This window comes from Nycticebus coucang, chromosome 21 (assembly GCF_027406575.1).
Source record: "Nycticebus coucang isolate mNycCou1 chromosome 21, mNycCou1.pri, whole genome shotgun sequence".
In the NCBI taxonomy this organism is placed as follows: Eukaryota; Metazoa; Chordata; class Mammalia; order Primates; family Lorisidae; genus Nycticebus; species Nycticebus coucang.
Window position 1 is genome coordinate 885,469 of NC_069800.1, and position 14,268 is coordinate 899,736.

Genomic DNA, 14,268 nt, shown 5'->3' on the forward strand with positions numbered 1-14,268 from the left:
TTCAGTCCGCCATCTTGTCTCCCCTCCATTATTATTATTTTTTAACTTTTCTTTCCTTTCATATATGCGAGGGGTGGGTGGGCATATTGCCTTAGTTTTAATGATAGTGTTTGTTACATAATCAGAGATAGTCATTCTTCCCGAGCTCTAACAGGGGTAGTAACTGCTCACCCCCTGAAATGGAGGCTAGTCTGCAGTAAGAATTATGTGTGTCTGGATTATAGGAATTCCTTTGCTTGTCCTAGCTTCTATCCATAAGTTTAGTTTCCTTTGTATATTTTATAAAGTTCCTTTCATTTCTTTTACTTTATGAAAGGCTATTGAAGTAGAGGTTTAAAGGAAATAAATATATTGCTGCAATTCTCTGCAACCATTATGTCCCCTTCTATAAGTCAGGCTGAAGACAATTATCAACAAAATGTGTGGAATTATTATTTGCCACTGACACACCACTTATCACACACGTTTGTAAAGGCACAGGGGATATGTTGGATTAGGTTTTCCAGGTCTTTATAAACAGCTCTGCTGATCTTTTTTTTCATTCAAATTTAAATGTTTCTAAATTCATATTTAAACTGTAATTTGAACAGGAAACAATTCCTCCTTATCCTGCTTCATGCTCTACATCCCAAAGGAAGATTTCTTTTTCTTTTTTTTTTTTTCTAGCAATGCATCATTTTGGTTTTCCCTGCTGAAATGATCAAAATAGTTCTCTTTACATAAAAAAATGGCACTTAAATGGTGTCATTTTTAATGGCTGGCATATGTTAAGAAAAACTTATTCTGGCTCAGGGCCTGTATCTCAGCGGCTAGGGTGCCAGTCACATACACTAGAACTGGTGGGGTTGAATCCAGCCTGGACCTGCCAAACAACAATAACAACAACAACAACAGCAACAACAGCTGGGCGTTGTGGCAGGTGCCTGTAGTCCCAGCTACTTGGGAGGCTGAGGCAAAAAAATCACTTAAGCCCAAGAGTTTGAGGTTGTTGTGAGCTGTGACACCACAGCTGGCACTCTACTGAGGGTGACAAAGTGAGACTCTGTCTCCCCCCCACAAAAAAAAAAGAAAAGAAAAACATATTCAGTATTTGATCTCTCTTCTAAAATAAAAGCAATAGATTGGTGACTCTGAGGAAAAAAAGAAAGAAACAGCCACCCCAGCATTCTCCTACAGAAGCCTTTCCTTTTGTCTCTGTGATCTCCTGACATTTTCTTTGGGATCCAGCGATCCTTTGTCTTTACCTCTTGCAGAAAAGAAATAGGAAGCTCTGCCTTAAAGAAACAAGCAGGAAGAAAAACGAAGGGACACACCATCATGGACAGGCTTTGCAGAAATTTCTGAAGTTAATATCTCCCTAAGGAAGGGTGGTAAGCAGTTATTCGCTTTGGAAGGTCAAAGTCTTATTTTTAGTCATTTAAAATGGGAATGTTAATAAGAACACAATTAAATAGTCTACAGCCCATGTGAGAATCATCAACGTTATGAACAAGAGAAGGCATCTAAATGATAAACATAATTGCTGAAATCGGGTTGTAGGGAAAAAAAGGCAATTAGACCTAGCATATGCAGTGGGGTTTTAATCAGGTCTTTCCTTATTTTTTATAATACTCCTCTCCCACCCTTCCACCCCCACCTAAGAATCAAGTACAATATGGTTTTCCTCTTGGGTCTAGAGGGAAGGAGATATATATGGTGCTTCACAGACAAAGGAGTGAATGTCCTCTTTCCCTCTCCACTTGCCACCTTTGACAGTCTCTTGGCTCGGCCACTCCTGTTGGTTTCGCTCCTGACTGGAGCCACATCCACATGCTAGGAGGTGGGGGGCATTTTCTCTGTGTGAGGGCGCACTGGGATTTAAAGAGAGGGGTGTGATGAGAATTTCTCTGTCTCAGTGGAATGCTAAAACAAAGGACTGCTTGGACCTCAGCACACCTTCTTTTTTTAAATTTTAAAGCACTGGAATAATGCTACATCATAGAAAGAGGTTTTTAAGTTTCTGCTTTTGAAGCTTGCAAGGAAAACATTCAGTTAATCAACAGCTATTCATTGGTGCTGATTTTGTTCTCATGTTCAGAGTCTTCACATCTGCTGTCGTATGGCTACACCAGGATTTTGAGGACCCAAGGAACTTCTCACTCCGCAGCATTTAGACTTTGCTTGTCTGGAGGCAAGAGGCCCCACTAGGGCTGGAGAGCCAGAAGAGCAACCGGCTGTAATCTTCTGTGTGCAGAGTGGCCTCTGGAGTCCCTTCACCTGGCTGTGAGTCCTAGTTTTCTCGCTTTCAAGCAGAGACCTTAGTGAGTTGCCTAACCTCCCCAAGCCTCAGTTTCCTCCTCTGTGATACCGGGGCAGCCACCATATCTCTCTTACAAGGTTGAGGTAAACTGTTTAGAGCAGTGTCTGACACATTGTAGCTCATGAGTTGGGAGTGGAGGAGGCTGAGAATCAGAATGATTATATTTTGCATTTAATGTGAGATGTGACTGAACTGTACAAAATTAAAGTGACTCATTAAAAAGTGCCACAGCAGCAGTGAGTTTCCTTCCACCCCAACACTTAGGTGTAAGAGATTTCTTTTATAGGCACACCTCATTTCATGGCACTTCACTTTATTACATTTCCCAGATACTGCATTTTGTACGATTCGAAACTTTGTAGCAATCCAGCATGCACGTTTTGGTAATTTGTTCAGTATCTCAAACTTTTTCATTATTATGTCTGTTATGATGGCTGGAAAAATCTTTGATGTTACTTTTGTAATCTTTTGTGGGCACCACAAATCAAATCTATATAAGACAGTGTTAATCAATGTTGTGTGTTCTGTTGGCTCCACTGACTGACGATTACCCCATCTCTGTCCCTGTTGTTGGACCTCCCCATTCCCTGAGACTTAACAAAATTGAAAGGAGGCCAGTTAATAACCCTACCATGGCTTCTAAGGGTTTAAATCCCTCACCTTAAATAAAAAAACTGGAAACTTTGATTCAACTGTATAAAAGCAATTCATGGAACCAAAATATTTGTAACCTGTAATATTCTGAAATTTAAAAATATCTGGAAATGATTAAGCTTAGAGAGGAAGAAATGTCAAAAGCCAGAATGGGGTGAAAGCTTCCTGCACCAAACAGCCAAGTGTCCCTCCAGTGACCACACAAGTGATATGAACATGAACCTGCCTTGCTGATATGGAAAAAGTTTGAGTGGTCTGGACAGAAAATCAAACAAGCTACAACATTCCCTTAAAACCAGACCTGATCCAGAGAAAGACCCTAATGATGCCCTTCAATTCCATGAAGGCTGAAAGAGGTGAGGAAGCTGGAGAATAAAAATCGGAAGCTCGCAGATGTTCATGAGGTTGAAGGAAAGAAGCCATCTTCATGCATGAGGTGCGGGGGGCAGCAGGTGCTGACGCAGAAGCTGGGTGAGTTATCTGGAAGGTCTGGCTGAGGTCACAGATGGAGGTGTAGACAGAATAGTTTCCTATTGGAAGAAGACACATATTTTTATCTCACCATCTTGATTCAACAACAGTTTCAGAATCTAGACCATGGGAATTAATTTTCTCTGGAGTTCCTATGACACCTCTTTCACACTTCTAAGAGTCATCTTCTCAGTCACTCACTGAAATCAGCGAGTCACGTTAAATGGCAGCTGCTACAGTTCTAGTGGGATTTGGACTGTCTTACCGACCAGGTATGTTTCTTCATTGGCAAACGTACCACAGCTCCTCCCACAACAAAGATCTGAAATGACGGAGACGCCACGCAGGGCGCACAGCACGCGTCCTGGGGGTGCGGACGCAGAGGTCACACTAACGGAGACACCATGCAGGACTCGGACGCATGAGGTCACGCTGACGGAGATGCCACGCAGGACGCAGACGCACGAGGTCACACTGACGGAGATGCCACGCTGGGCGCACAGCGCGGGCCCTGGGGGCGCAGACGCAGGTTGTCACATCGAGTCAGTTATGTTGGTCTCAGTTTTAAAAGAGGGTTTTGGGGGGCGGCGCCTGTGGCTCAGTGAGTGGGGCGCCGGCCCCATATGCCAAGGGTGGCGGGTTCAAACCCAGCCCCGGCCAAACTGCAACAAAAAAATAGCTGGGCGTTGTGGCGGGCGCCTGTAGTCCCACCTGCTCGGGAGGCTGAGGCAGGAGAATCGCGTAAGCCCAGGAGTTGGAGGTTGCTGTGAGCCGTGTGACGCCACGGCACTCTACCCGAGGGAGGTACAGTGAGACTCTGTCTCTACAAAAAAAATAAATAAATAAAATAAAAAGAGGGTTTTGGTTTCATAGACTTGAAATAAGCCAATAACATTTACTTCTGTAAAAATACCTTGGAACAGATTTAGAAAAGTGCTGTGAACCAGGATTTAGTCATTCATGACCCTTGGAATCTTTGCCTGACATTTAAGAAATTACAGATAGACTGTCGCTCCCTGTTGTAGGCCCATTAATCTCTTCTTTTTCTCTTTTCGTCTGTTTCTTATAATTTCTGTCCCTTTTATTCTCATTACTTGATCTCTTTATTTTCTTTGTCTTATTTCCCTGTAATTTCCCTAACTTTCTATCACAGAATAGTTATTTTCCAGCCCTATCAGGGAGAGTCAGGACGAGACAGTTAATTTCTACTCGAATGTATTTTCCTTTCTTTAATCTGAGGAGATGCTTTATTTTCTCATTAAGAGAGTATTACATATGTATAATATAATATACTGTCTGTTACCCTTTTATTTTTTGTTATCTGCGAGTATGCAAACGATAATATAGGGAAGCAACATAATCTCAGTAAATATCACTCCTAGAGTTCTCATCAGAGAAAATAGGTCAATTTTCTCTATGCCAGTACTTATGTTTCTAAACTGATAGTTCCTTGGATCTTTTTACGTCCAAGTTGTAGTACTGAGGTCAGGACTTTATGAAAGTCCAGAGATTTTGTTTCCATTGATAAAATGTATAAAAAAGATGTCCCATTCCCTTTCCATTTCTGTAGCGGAATACTTTGGAAGTGGTTAGTGTTAGTTACCATTTTCCCCCTCCTGCCCCCTGCTCCCCACCTCTCCAATGCAATAGACGCACAGACACACATACATACATATGTGTGTGAGTGTGTCAGCTAAGTTCAGAGCCCCAAATCAAAATAATGTTCTCCAATTCAATTCAACAAACTACAAAGATGACAAATACAGTTCCTTTCCTCTTGAACAATGTTCAGCAAACTACAGCATGCCAGATACAGCTCACTACCTATAAATAAAGTTTTATTGGAACACTGCCATGTTCATGTGTTTCCATATTGTCTGTGGCTGCTTTTCAGCTACAATGACAGGGTTGTAAAGTTTTGGCAAGTCTAAAAACCTAAAATATTTACTACATGGTCCTTTATAGAAAATGTTTACTGACTCCAGCTGTAGAAACTTCCACTTAGTGTGGGGAGTGGAGTGGAGAGTAATGGGCAAGGCAACACAGGTGGCATTTGCTCACCTTTGTTATATGTTACAATGGACGAGGAGGCAGGATGTTTTGTGTTTCCATTGTAAGTATATCCTGCTTACACTTCTTTTATAGAACTTGAAAGTAGGCAATTGCAGTTATTATTTTTGAAAAGCTGTCTCCCTTACCATTCAACTATGTTTATTCAGCAAACACTTACTGAGGACCCACTTTGTTCCGGGCATTGCTCTAGGCCGGGAAGACTCAGTAGTAACAGTGACACAATATGGTTTCACTCTCTCCACAGGTTCTGAAGTCTAGATTAGGTGTTGCAAATTCTAATATTTTACAGGGACCAGGCTGCTTGAGTGAAGCAGCTTGGGTGTGAGACACAGATTCACTTTCTTTGACTATTAAAGAAAATATTTTTCTTTTCTTTTTTTTATTTTGCTTTCAATCTTCTTACTTTGAAGTTTTTCTTCATTTTCTTTCTTTCTTTCTTTATTTTTTATTGAGACAGAGTCTCACTTTGTGGCGTCATAGCTCACAGCAACCTCCACCTCCTAGGCTTAAGCGATTCTCTTGCTTCAGCCTCCCAAGTAGCTGAGACTACAGGTGCCTGCCAGAAGGCCTGGCTTTTTTTTTTTTTTTTTTTTTGGTAGAGATGGGGTCTCAACTCTGGCTCATGCTAGTCTTGAAGCTCTGAGTTTAGGACAATCCTAGGGTGCTAGGATTACAGGTGTGAGCCACCATGCCCGGCTGTAGAAATAATTTTCACTTCTTCAGTTCATGTGCTTTCTTCTTTTCTTGAAACGAGCTACTTTTAGATTATTATTCACCCTTCCGTTTCTGATAAAGACATCTTACATGAGGAAAACATCAATGTATGATAATGAAGGAGGGCTGACATTTGGCTTCAGCATCAGGGAGGTAATAAGGAATGGTGGGGACTGTGACATACTAGAAACTAGTAAATTCTCCAAAGGGAACACCAGCTATTCAAATCCAGGGCCTTATCAGCTACAGAAATGTCATATCCTCCTCCTTTCCCCTCCTCCCCCTTCATCATCTTCACCTCCTTCTCCTTTTTTCATCTTCTTCTTTTGAGGGGAGAGAGAGAAGCTGGGCAGCTGATTTGGATTTTATATGAACTTTTAATTTTTAAATATTGGATCAATTGAAAAAATACTGTGCAGACAGAACTCTATTTATGTGTCTGTCAAATTTTATTTATAGTCTATGAATATTTTTACTTTATGTATGAGAACTATGTAAGATATAACTACCTTGGTTTAAAAATACCAACATTCTCAAAGATTCCTTTGTTGTGTGTTATTATTATTACTATTTTCCAAACAAAAATAATGTTCATATAAAAGTAACATATCTGAGGTCCTGAAAAATCTCTTCCTATTTCCCCAGGAAAATACTACTGAAAATATAAGACTTTTGTGAGCATTTAAAGAGGCAATACATTTGAACATTTTACATATATATGTGTGCATATATATATATATATATATGGTTTTTTTTTTAGAGATAGAGTCTCACTTTGTTACTCTAGGTTGAGTGCTATGGTGACAAAGCTCACAGCAACTTCAAACTCCTGGACTCAAGTGATTCTCTCCTCTCAGTCTCCTGAGTAGCTGGGACTACAGATGCCTGCTATAGCACCTGGCTAGTTTTTCTAGTTTTAGTAGAGATGGGGAGGGGGGTCTCATTCTTGTTCAGGTTGGTCTCAAACTCCTGAGCTGAAGGGATCCACCTGCCTGGGGTTACAGGTGTGAACCACTATACCCAGCCTGTGTAAAAACTTTTTTGTAAGTGATAAAGCGTTGTATAGATAGTAGTTTATAAACTGATAAAAGAGATTCCACATTATCTGCAAGAGCTTGGGAAAGATAGGTTTATTTGTTTTCTTGCCAGATACAGACTTTGATGTGGGTCTCTGAAGAAGACTGGGGCTGTCTGAGCAAAGACCAGAACATTATTTTCTAAATTATTTCTGAGAAACGCATGTGAGTACTGGTGTTTGGGAAATGCTGCCACAGAGAAGTAACTCTAGAGTTCATTTAGGGAACTGTGTCTAACTGTGTAATTAAAATACAGTTAAGTCTACTGAACACTTGTTTGAAGAATTAGGAAACTGAAAAATTTCCTGGGCCTGCAGGGTAAGGCTGGAGAATTTGGACTTTATTTTGTAGGAAATAGGCATTATTAGAGGTTTTGAGCTGCCAAGAGATGTATTTATCTTTGAATTTAAGTAAACTCTTTTAACAGTGGTAGGTATGATGAATAACTTTAGGTAAGTGACCAGATGCTGGGAAGCAAGTTCGTCCAACTGAGAAAACACCCGAGGAGCACCAATGAAGGGTCAGGTTGGAAGAAGTTTTCCATACTCTTTCTCCTGTCTTTGATAAAATTGGATTTTAATAAAGAGGTATTTGGTTCTGGGTTCTTCACTCCAGAGAATCCAGAGAACTTTTCCACCATGGAATTTGATCCTTCTGCCGCCCATAGTAGTTTAGAGAGAGAAATGGAAGCGCTGGACAGAATGATACATGTTAGTTTTTTATTTAGAAAAACTTAACTATGTGAAGATAAACCCATTTTGACAATAGCATCTGATGTTTCAATGTTCATAAAATTGGAGGCATTGGATTTATGTACCGGCTCTGTGAGCTGGGAAGTTCTTAACCTCCCTTCTGTTCTTTTTTTTAAGTGGCAGGAATTAGTCTTCACTTCACTTGCCTGCTCTAGAATATTACCCACGTTAGCGACTCATACGACTTTCTATCTGATCATCATTTCTGGGTTGCTTAGGGGGATTGTTTTAGTTGTATATGTTTTTAGTTTCTTTTCCTGGAGAATCGTATATCTAACATACAGTAACTTGCCTGCTTGGAAAGCTATTTTTTAAGGCCTGCTGGGTACAGACTACTTGGATAAGGAACAGTCTAGAGACTTTCTCTATCACCTGGGTCAATAGGACTCTCTATCACCTGAGTGGGTCAGTGTGACTTTGGCTTGTAAGTAGACATCTCAGGAGACCTCTAGAACAAAAAAATCCTAAGCAGATGGAGAGAAAGAGTTAATGCAGATGGGTTCACATTAGTGTCATTCATGATCTCCAGTAATTTGTGCTGGTCAGCTAACTACTAGCTAATCACCAACACACCACACTTCAGACGATTACTTATTAGGTGGCATAAATGTCCCTTCAAAGACATTCTTGCTATTTCATATAAAAGGCAATGCATTAGCTCTGGACATCTGCCATTTAGCATTTCTATCTAGTGGAACTGTTCTTCTATATAACATACTAGATTTTAGTGCTGGGAAAATTTCACTATCAAATAACATCTTGTTTCTTTAGTCAAAAAAATTGTCAGGAGTGATGTTAAAATTTACATATTACTTTTTGACACAAATTGTTTAAAATTTATTTTTAAGGCACCAAGTAAATACATATCTAGACCAGGAAATATGTACATCGTGACACGTTATTTTAAAACAGACTCAATTTTTATCGTCCAGAGTCTGATAGTTCAAATTCTGGAGACGGATACACCTGGATTCTGTCTTTGTTCAGTCTCCTCCTAGACATGACATGAATACATTACTCAAATCTCCACGAGCTTCAATTCCTCAGGTCAAAATGAGGATAATAATAGCTACTTTATAGAGTGATTCTGAGGATTAAATAGACAGTGCTTAGAAAACACTTAGCAGCATGCACAGAATCAGGTAAGCCCTCCTAAATTGTAGCTATAATTATTATGGAATCAGATCCTTCCAAAAATTAATCTATTCCTTGTTTTTAACTTTGACATATAATTTTGGAGTAAATTCTTTCAGACATTACTTGTGTGGTTCACTCATTTATCTACTCATGCGCGTATTCAGCGTCAGTCGGTGCCTGCGTGTGCCAGACTCTGGGCATTGGAGATGACGAGATTAAGAAGAAGGACAAGGCCTTTATCCTACGGCTCTGACATTCTAATATCAACCAAAAATGAAATAAAACAAATGATAAAATAATAAAATAATTTGAAATGGTGATATGAAGAAAGTAAAGACAGACTATTGTAGTGGAGGCTAATTGGGAGGGGCAGATAGACTGGCTGGGTCAGAGAAGATCTATTTCATTTAGGACTTAAATCCAAAACAGCTGACACCACAAGGATCTCTGGGAAGAATGTTCTAACTGAAGAGACCAGTAGGTGCTGAGGCCCTGAGGTGGGACAGAAAGAGACCTTGTGTAGCTGGGACAGAGTGAATGAAGGGGAAGAGGGTTAGCAGGGAGGACCGAAAGGCCATGTGAGGAAGGCCTTGTAAAGGGTTTGGGGATAATTTTAAGATAATAAGAAGCCTTTGGAGAATTTTAAACAGAAGGGAGGCATGTTCTGATTTTTATTATGTAACCTTTTGGGGTTCTGTTTCTTATATGTAAAAAGTGGACAATAATGACAGTTACATGATAGGATATTGGGGCATCAAATGAAGTATCGTGGGCAAGGCACAGAAGTGCATAACCACAGAATAAAGAGCAGCTATTGCTGTTTCTATGTGTCACTGTAGCTGCTGTGGCCTCCAAAATTCCATACAGTGAATTCCCAGGATGATTGCATTTGGAGACAGGACGTTCAGCAGGTAATTAAGGCCCTAATCTGATTAACCTGATGCCTTATAAAGAAGAGGAAGTGACACCAGAGCTGTCTTTCTGCCACTAAGGACACAATGAGGGGCTGGGCGCAGTGACTCATGCCTGTAATCCCAGCACTCTGGGAGGCCGAGGTCAGTGGATTGCCTGAGCTTACAGGTTCAAGATCAGCCTGAGCCAGAGGGAGACCTCATCTCTAAAAATAGCTGGGTATTGTGGTGGGCGCCTGTAGTCCCAGCTACTTGGGAGGCTGAGGCAAGAGAATCGCTGGAGCCCAAGAGTTTGAGGTTGCTGTGAGCTGTGATGCCACAGCACTCTAGGGCAACAAAGTGAGACTCTGTCTCAAAAAAAAAAAAAAGGACACAATGAGAAGGCTTGCTGTTGGTTACATAGGTAGATTTGGTTTGTGATAAAACATTGAGTTATGATTTATGTTTTGTGCACTTTTGTGTAATGTGTTTTAACTCCATAAAATGCAAATTAATGGAAGAAAAAATAGATAAAAAATAGGCTAAAACATAGACTAAATATAGAAGAGATTAAGATGGTTCATCTCAAATGCATAAGGAGCATATACTGACTGATTACTGTCAGTATAAACCAGCAACATAATATTCTTGTGTTAATTTCAGTGACCCTGTTCATGCTAGTCCCAGGTTTAGGCTGATAATCCAGGACCCCCTAAGTGGGCTGCACTCAGCTGGGCAGGAGAGAGCAGGCCTGGGCTTTCACACAGGGAGCACCGGGAGGCAGGTCGGCAGGGGGGCAGCTGGTATCCAGGAGGCCTGGCAGTGGTCTGTAGACAGATGTCCTGGCTGTGAGTTGGGGCTTTCAAATTGGCAGCAGGCAGGCGGTGAGCGTCCAAGCAGGCAGGTGGTTGGGGCAGAGAGGACGTATAGCAGGTAGTTCTGATCAGGCCACAGCAATAGGGCTCAGAGACTGGTCTCTACATCATGAGAGGAATGGAGAAAAAAGATGGAATTAAAGTCCTAGAGTAAGGGGGTGAAGGCAAGAAATCAGGCAGTGATTCCATTCTTAAAAAGGGGGTACAATGTGGAGGTTTGGTCACAAGAGTCTCAGAGCCTGGAGCTATTTTGAGCCTAGAGGTGGGAGTTAAGTGTTCGCAGCTGCGCTGCTTGGTGGCTAGGCGGTCTACAATTTATAGTATCTAGGAAAATATAGTAGAAACATGAAATGTCAGTGCCAGGAAGAGACCTTAAAGCTCATTTAATTTAACTTCTTAATTTTATAGGAAAGGAGAGTGGTATTGAATGCATATAACCTGTATCAGGCGTCCTCAAACTTTTTAAAGAGGGGGCCAATTCGTTGTCCTTCAGACTGTTGGAGGGCCGAACTATAGTTAAAAAAAACAACAAGAAACTATGAACAAATTCCTATGCAGACTGAACATATCTTATTTTGAAGTAAAAAACAAAACGGGAACAAATACAATTCATACCGCTTCATGTGGCCTGCAGTTTGAAGATGCCTGACCTATATGAAGCACTGTTGATTACTTTTTATAATCATCTGATTCTCATAATCCCCATCAATGAAATATTTTTATTTTGCAGATGAATCAGAAAAATGACATAAGTTCCTTTATGTCACACAACAGTCAGTGCGTTTGCTCAGGTCTGTGGTGTCCTCAGGCCTATGCTCTTCATTAAACTCCATGTGATAGCGAAGTTGGGTTTGTAGTTCACCCTGCTTAACTCCTAGGCTCCTTCTATTTCTAACACAACAGAAATGATTAATTCTATTTACATGAAATGACTGAAAAGGAAAAGATGTAAGATTTCAGTCTCTCTCGTAATTTCACTTGAGCTAAAAAGAGGAGTTGACTGTAATTTATAGGGGAAGCACTGGGTTTCTGTATTTGAAGGTTGTTGGAAGTCGGACTTGTGCTTAAAAGGACCTTAAACACAGAGAATGGTTAAGTGGATCACGTTGTATTTTCTAGTTCCGATTGAATTTTTTTATGAATAGCTTTGGTTCAGGAAAACCAGAGTATGCTAAAGTATAAAAAATAAAAACTAGGGGAACAAAATCAAGTAGGAAACTTCCAGCCAACTTTTGTGAAGCTTTCTGGTGAGAGGTGAGCTGATGGAGTGGAGAGAGGATAATGACAGACTTGCAGCCTGCTATCAGAGCCCGGGGAGCCCTGTGGCAGGAGTGGGGAAGACAATTGGGGCTCTCTGCTGGGACGGAGGAGGAGAAATTTCCAGAGCCACCTGAAAAGCTAAATAATTATAGAGAGTTGCCTGAAATTTAGCCAGAAGCACAGCACGGACAAGTCACTTAACACCTTTATTCATTCGGTCTGAATTGCAGACAAAAGCTTTTATCTACTTACCTTATAGAAACATAAAAATACATGTAATTTTTGTTGTATGATTCCTCCAACTATTTCACAAAGAATATCTAAAGACAATGGATTGTCATAATCATTTGTTCCTATTTTTTGTCTAGGGAGATTTCAAAAGATGCTACAAATGGAGCAGGTGGGTCATGGATAATAAGATCCCCACCCTCCAGGAGCCTGAAGTGTGGGAAGCAGACCGTCTTGTCTTCCAGCACCTACTGTAGATGTGCAAATGACCACGTATCACTATGGACGTGACATACAGAGCAGATGTTCTGGTACTTGTTACCATGTTATCATGTTAAGCACTTTCATGTTCACTGAATGGGTTGCTTGTTCTGTCTGTACCACTTGCTGTGTGCTATGCTCCTGTCCCCCTTCCCAGCTGTGTTTATTCTGTGTTCCAAGTCTGGAATTTCCACATTCACTGAGACGCTATTCTATTCTCAAGGCGTTTTCTAATCTTGACTTTTCTTTGATTTTGTTAGATTTCCCTGATTTCTTTTCTTTCTTAAATTATTATTGCAGTTATCTGCAGAATATAATATAGCTGTTAATTATTTTCTGGTTGATTCATGCATCCTATTCCAGCCTCTGCAGGAACCTTATTTTGTACATTAATTTTTAGCATCCCACCGTGCCAAGCACAGTTCCAGGCACATCAGATTCTTCACAAATGTTCATTTGGTCCTCCTGACTGACTCCTTCCCTTCCTCCATTCTGGCATTGATTTATCAAGATGAAAAGTAAAAACATTTTTATTATGGAAGTTTTCCTCTTCTATGTAATGCCAAGTATTCAAATGTCCTTAAACATCTGGGAATTTGGAAGAAATCTGTTTGGCCCATTATTGAAACACACGTAGACATTGTCTTTCCATCCAGTGTTGGGGCAAGTTTCATAAACAAGCAAAATGTCCCAGGGGTAAGAAACATGTGGCTCTCTTGGGTTAGATTTTATTTAAAAAGGTATAACCCTTTTACATAGAAAATATTTGTGATTATGACATGAAAAAGCGACTGTGAACACTTGATAAAGAATTACTGATGGAGGAGGGGATAGGAGATTGTGGAAGAGGCCATAGTTTCCGTTAAGATGAGTAAATTCTGGGGATCCGCTGTTCAGCGTGGTGACCATCGTTAATAATGAAGCGCTAGAAACTTCAGAACTGGTAGGAGAGGAAGTCTTAAGTGTTCCCACTTACGGAAAGATGTGCTTGTGAAATGAAGGGCATGGTAATCGGCTCGATTTAATCATTTAATGATGTATGCGTATATCAAACCTTCACATCGTACACCAGAAATATATGCAGTTTATTTGTCAATATACCTGAAGAAAGCTGGGGGAAAGGACCATTGATACCCAGACGAGGGTCTGGAGACAAGATGGAGTGGTAGGGGCTGTGATTATTACTCCACACATGAACATGTAGGTCAGGATAGGCAGATTTCTCAAATTTTCAAAAAAAATTTCCATTTTTAGTGTATAGCTTTTCAAATATGGACAATAAATTAAGAATCTTTCGAAATATCTTGGAGGGGAAATAAAACATGTCTGTGGGTCAGATTCTGTTCACATGCCCCAGTCTTTATAAGATCTTGGTGAGAAATTTGGATGTTCGTATGAGTGCAACGGGAAATCATTGAAAAGTCTTAGTAGGAGGGACATAACCTAATTCACATTTCTGAAAGAATCTACTCGCTACTGTGTGGATAGTGGCTTCTAGGAGAGCAAGAAGCAGCAAAAACAATGAGGACATCACTGCCATGGCCCCAGTGAGGGATGAAGGGCCTTGGAATGTGGAGG

The 14,268-nt window shown here is 40.6% G+C and overlaps 1 long non-coding RNA gene across 1 annotated transcript; it reads left to right on the top strand.

Moving 5' to 3' along the window:
- The first annotated feature begins 1,259 nt into the window (after window positions 1–1,259).
- Window positions 1,260–12,883, top strand: LOC128573616 (uncharacterized). The gene is made up of 3 exons (XR_008376498.1): window positions 1,260–1,370; window positions 2,078–2,262; window positions 12,570–12,883. It is a non-coding gene; the product is annotated as an uncharacterized LOC128573616 (long non-coding RNA).
- Window positions 12,884–14,268: the final 1,385 nt, after the last annotated feature.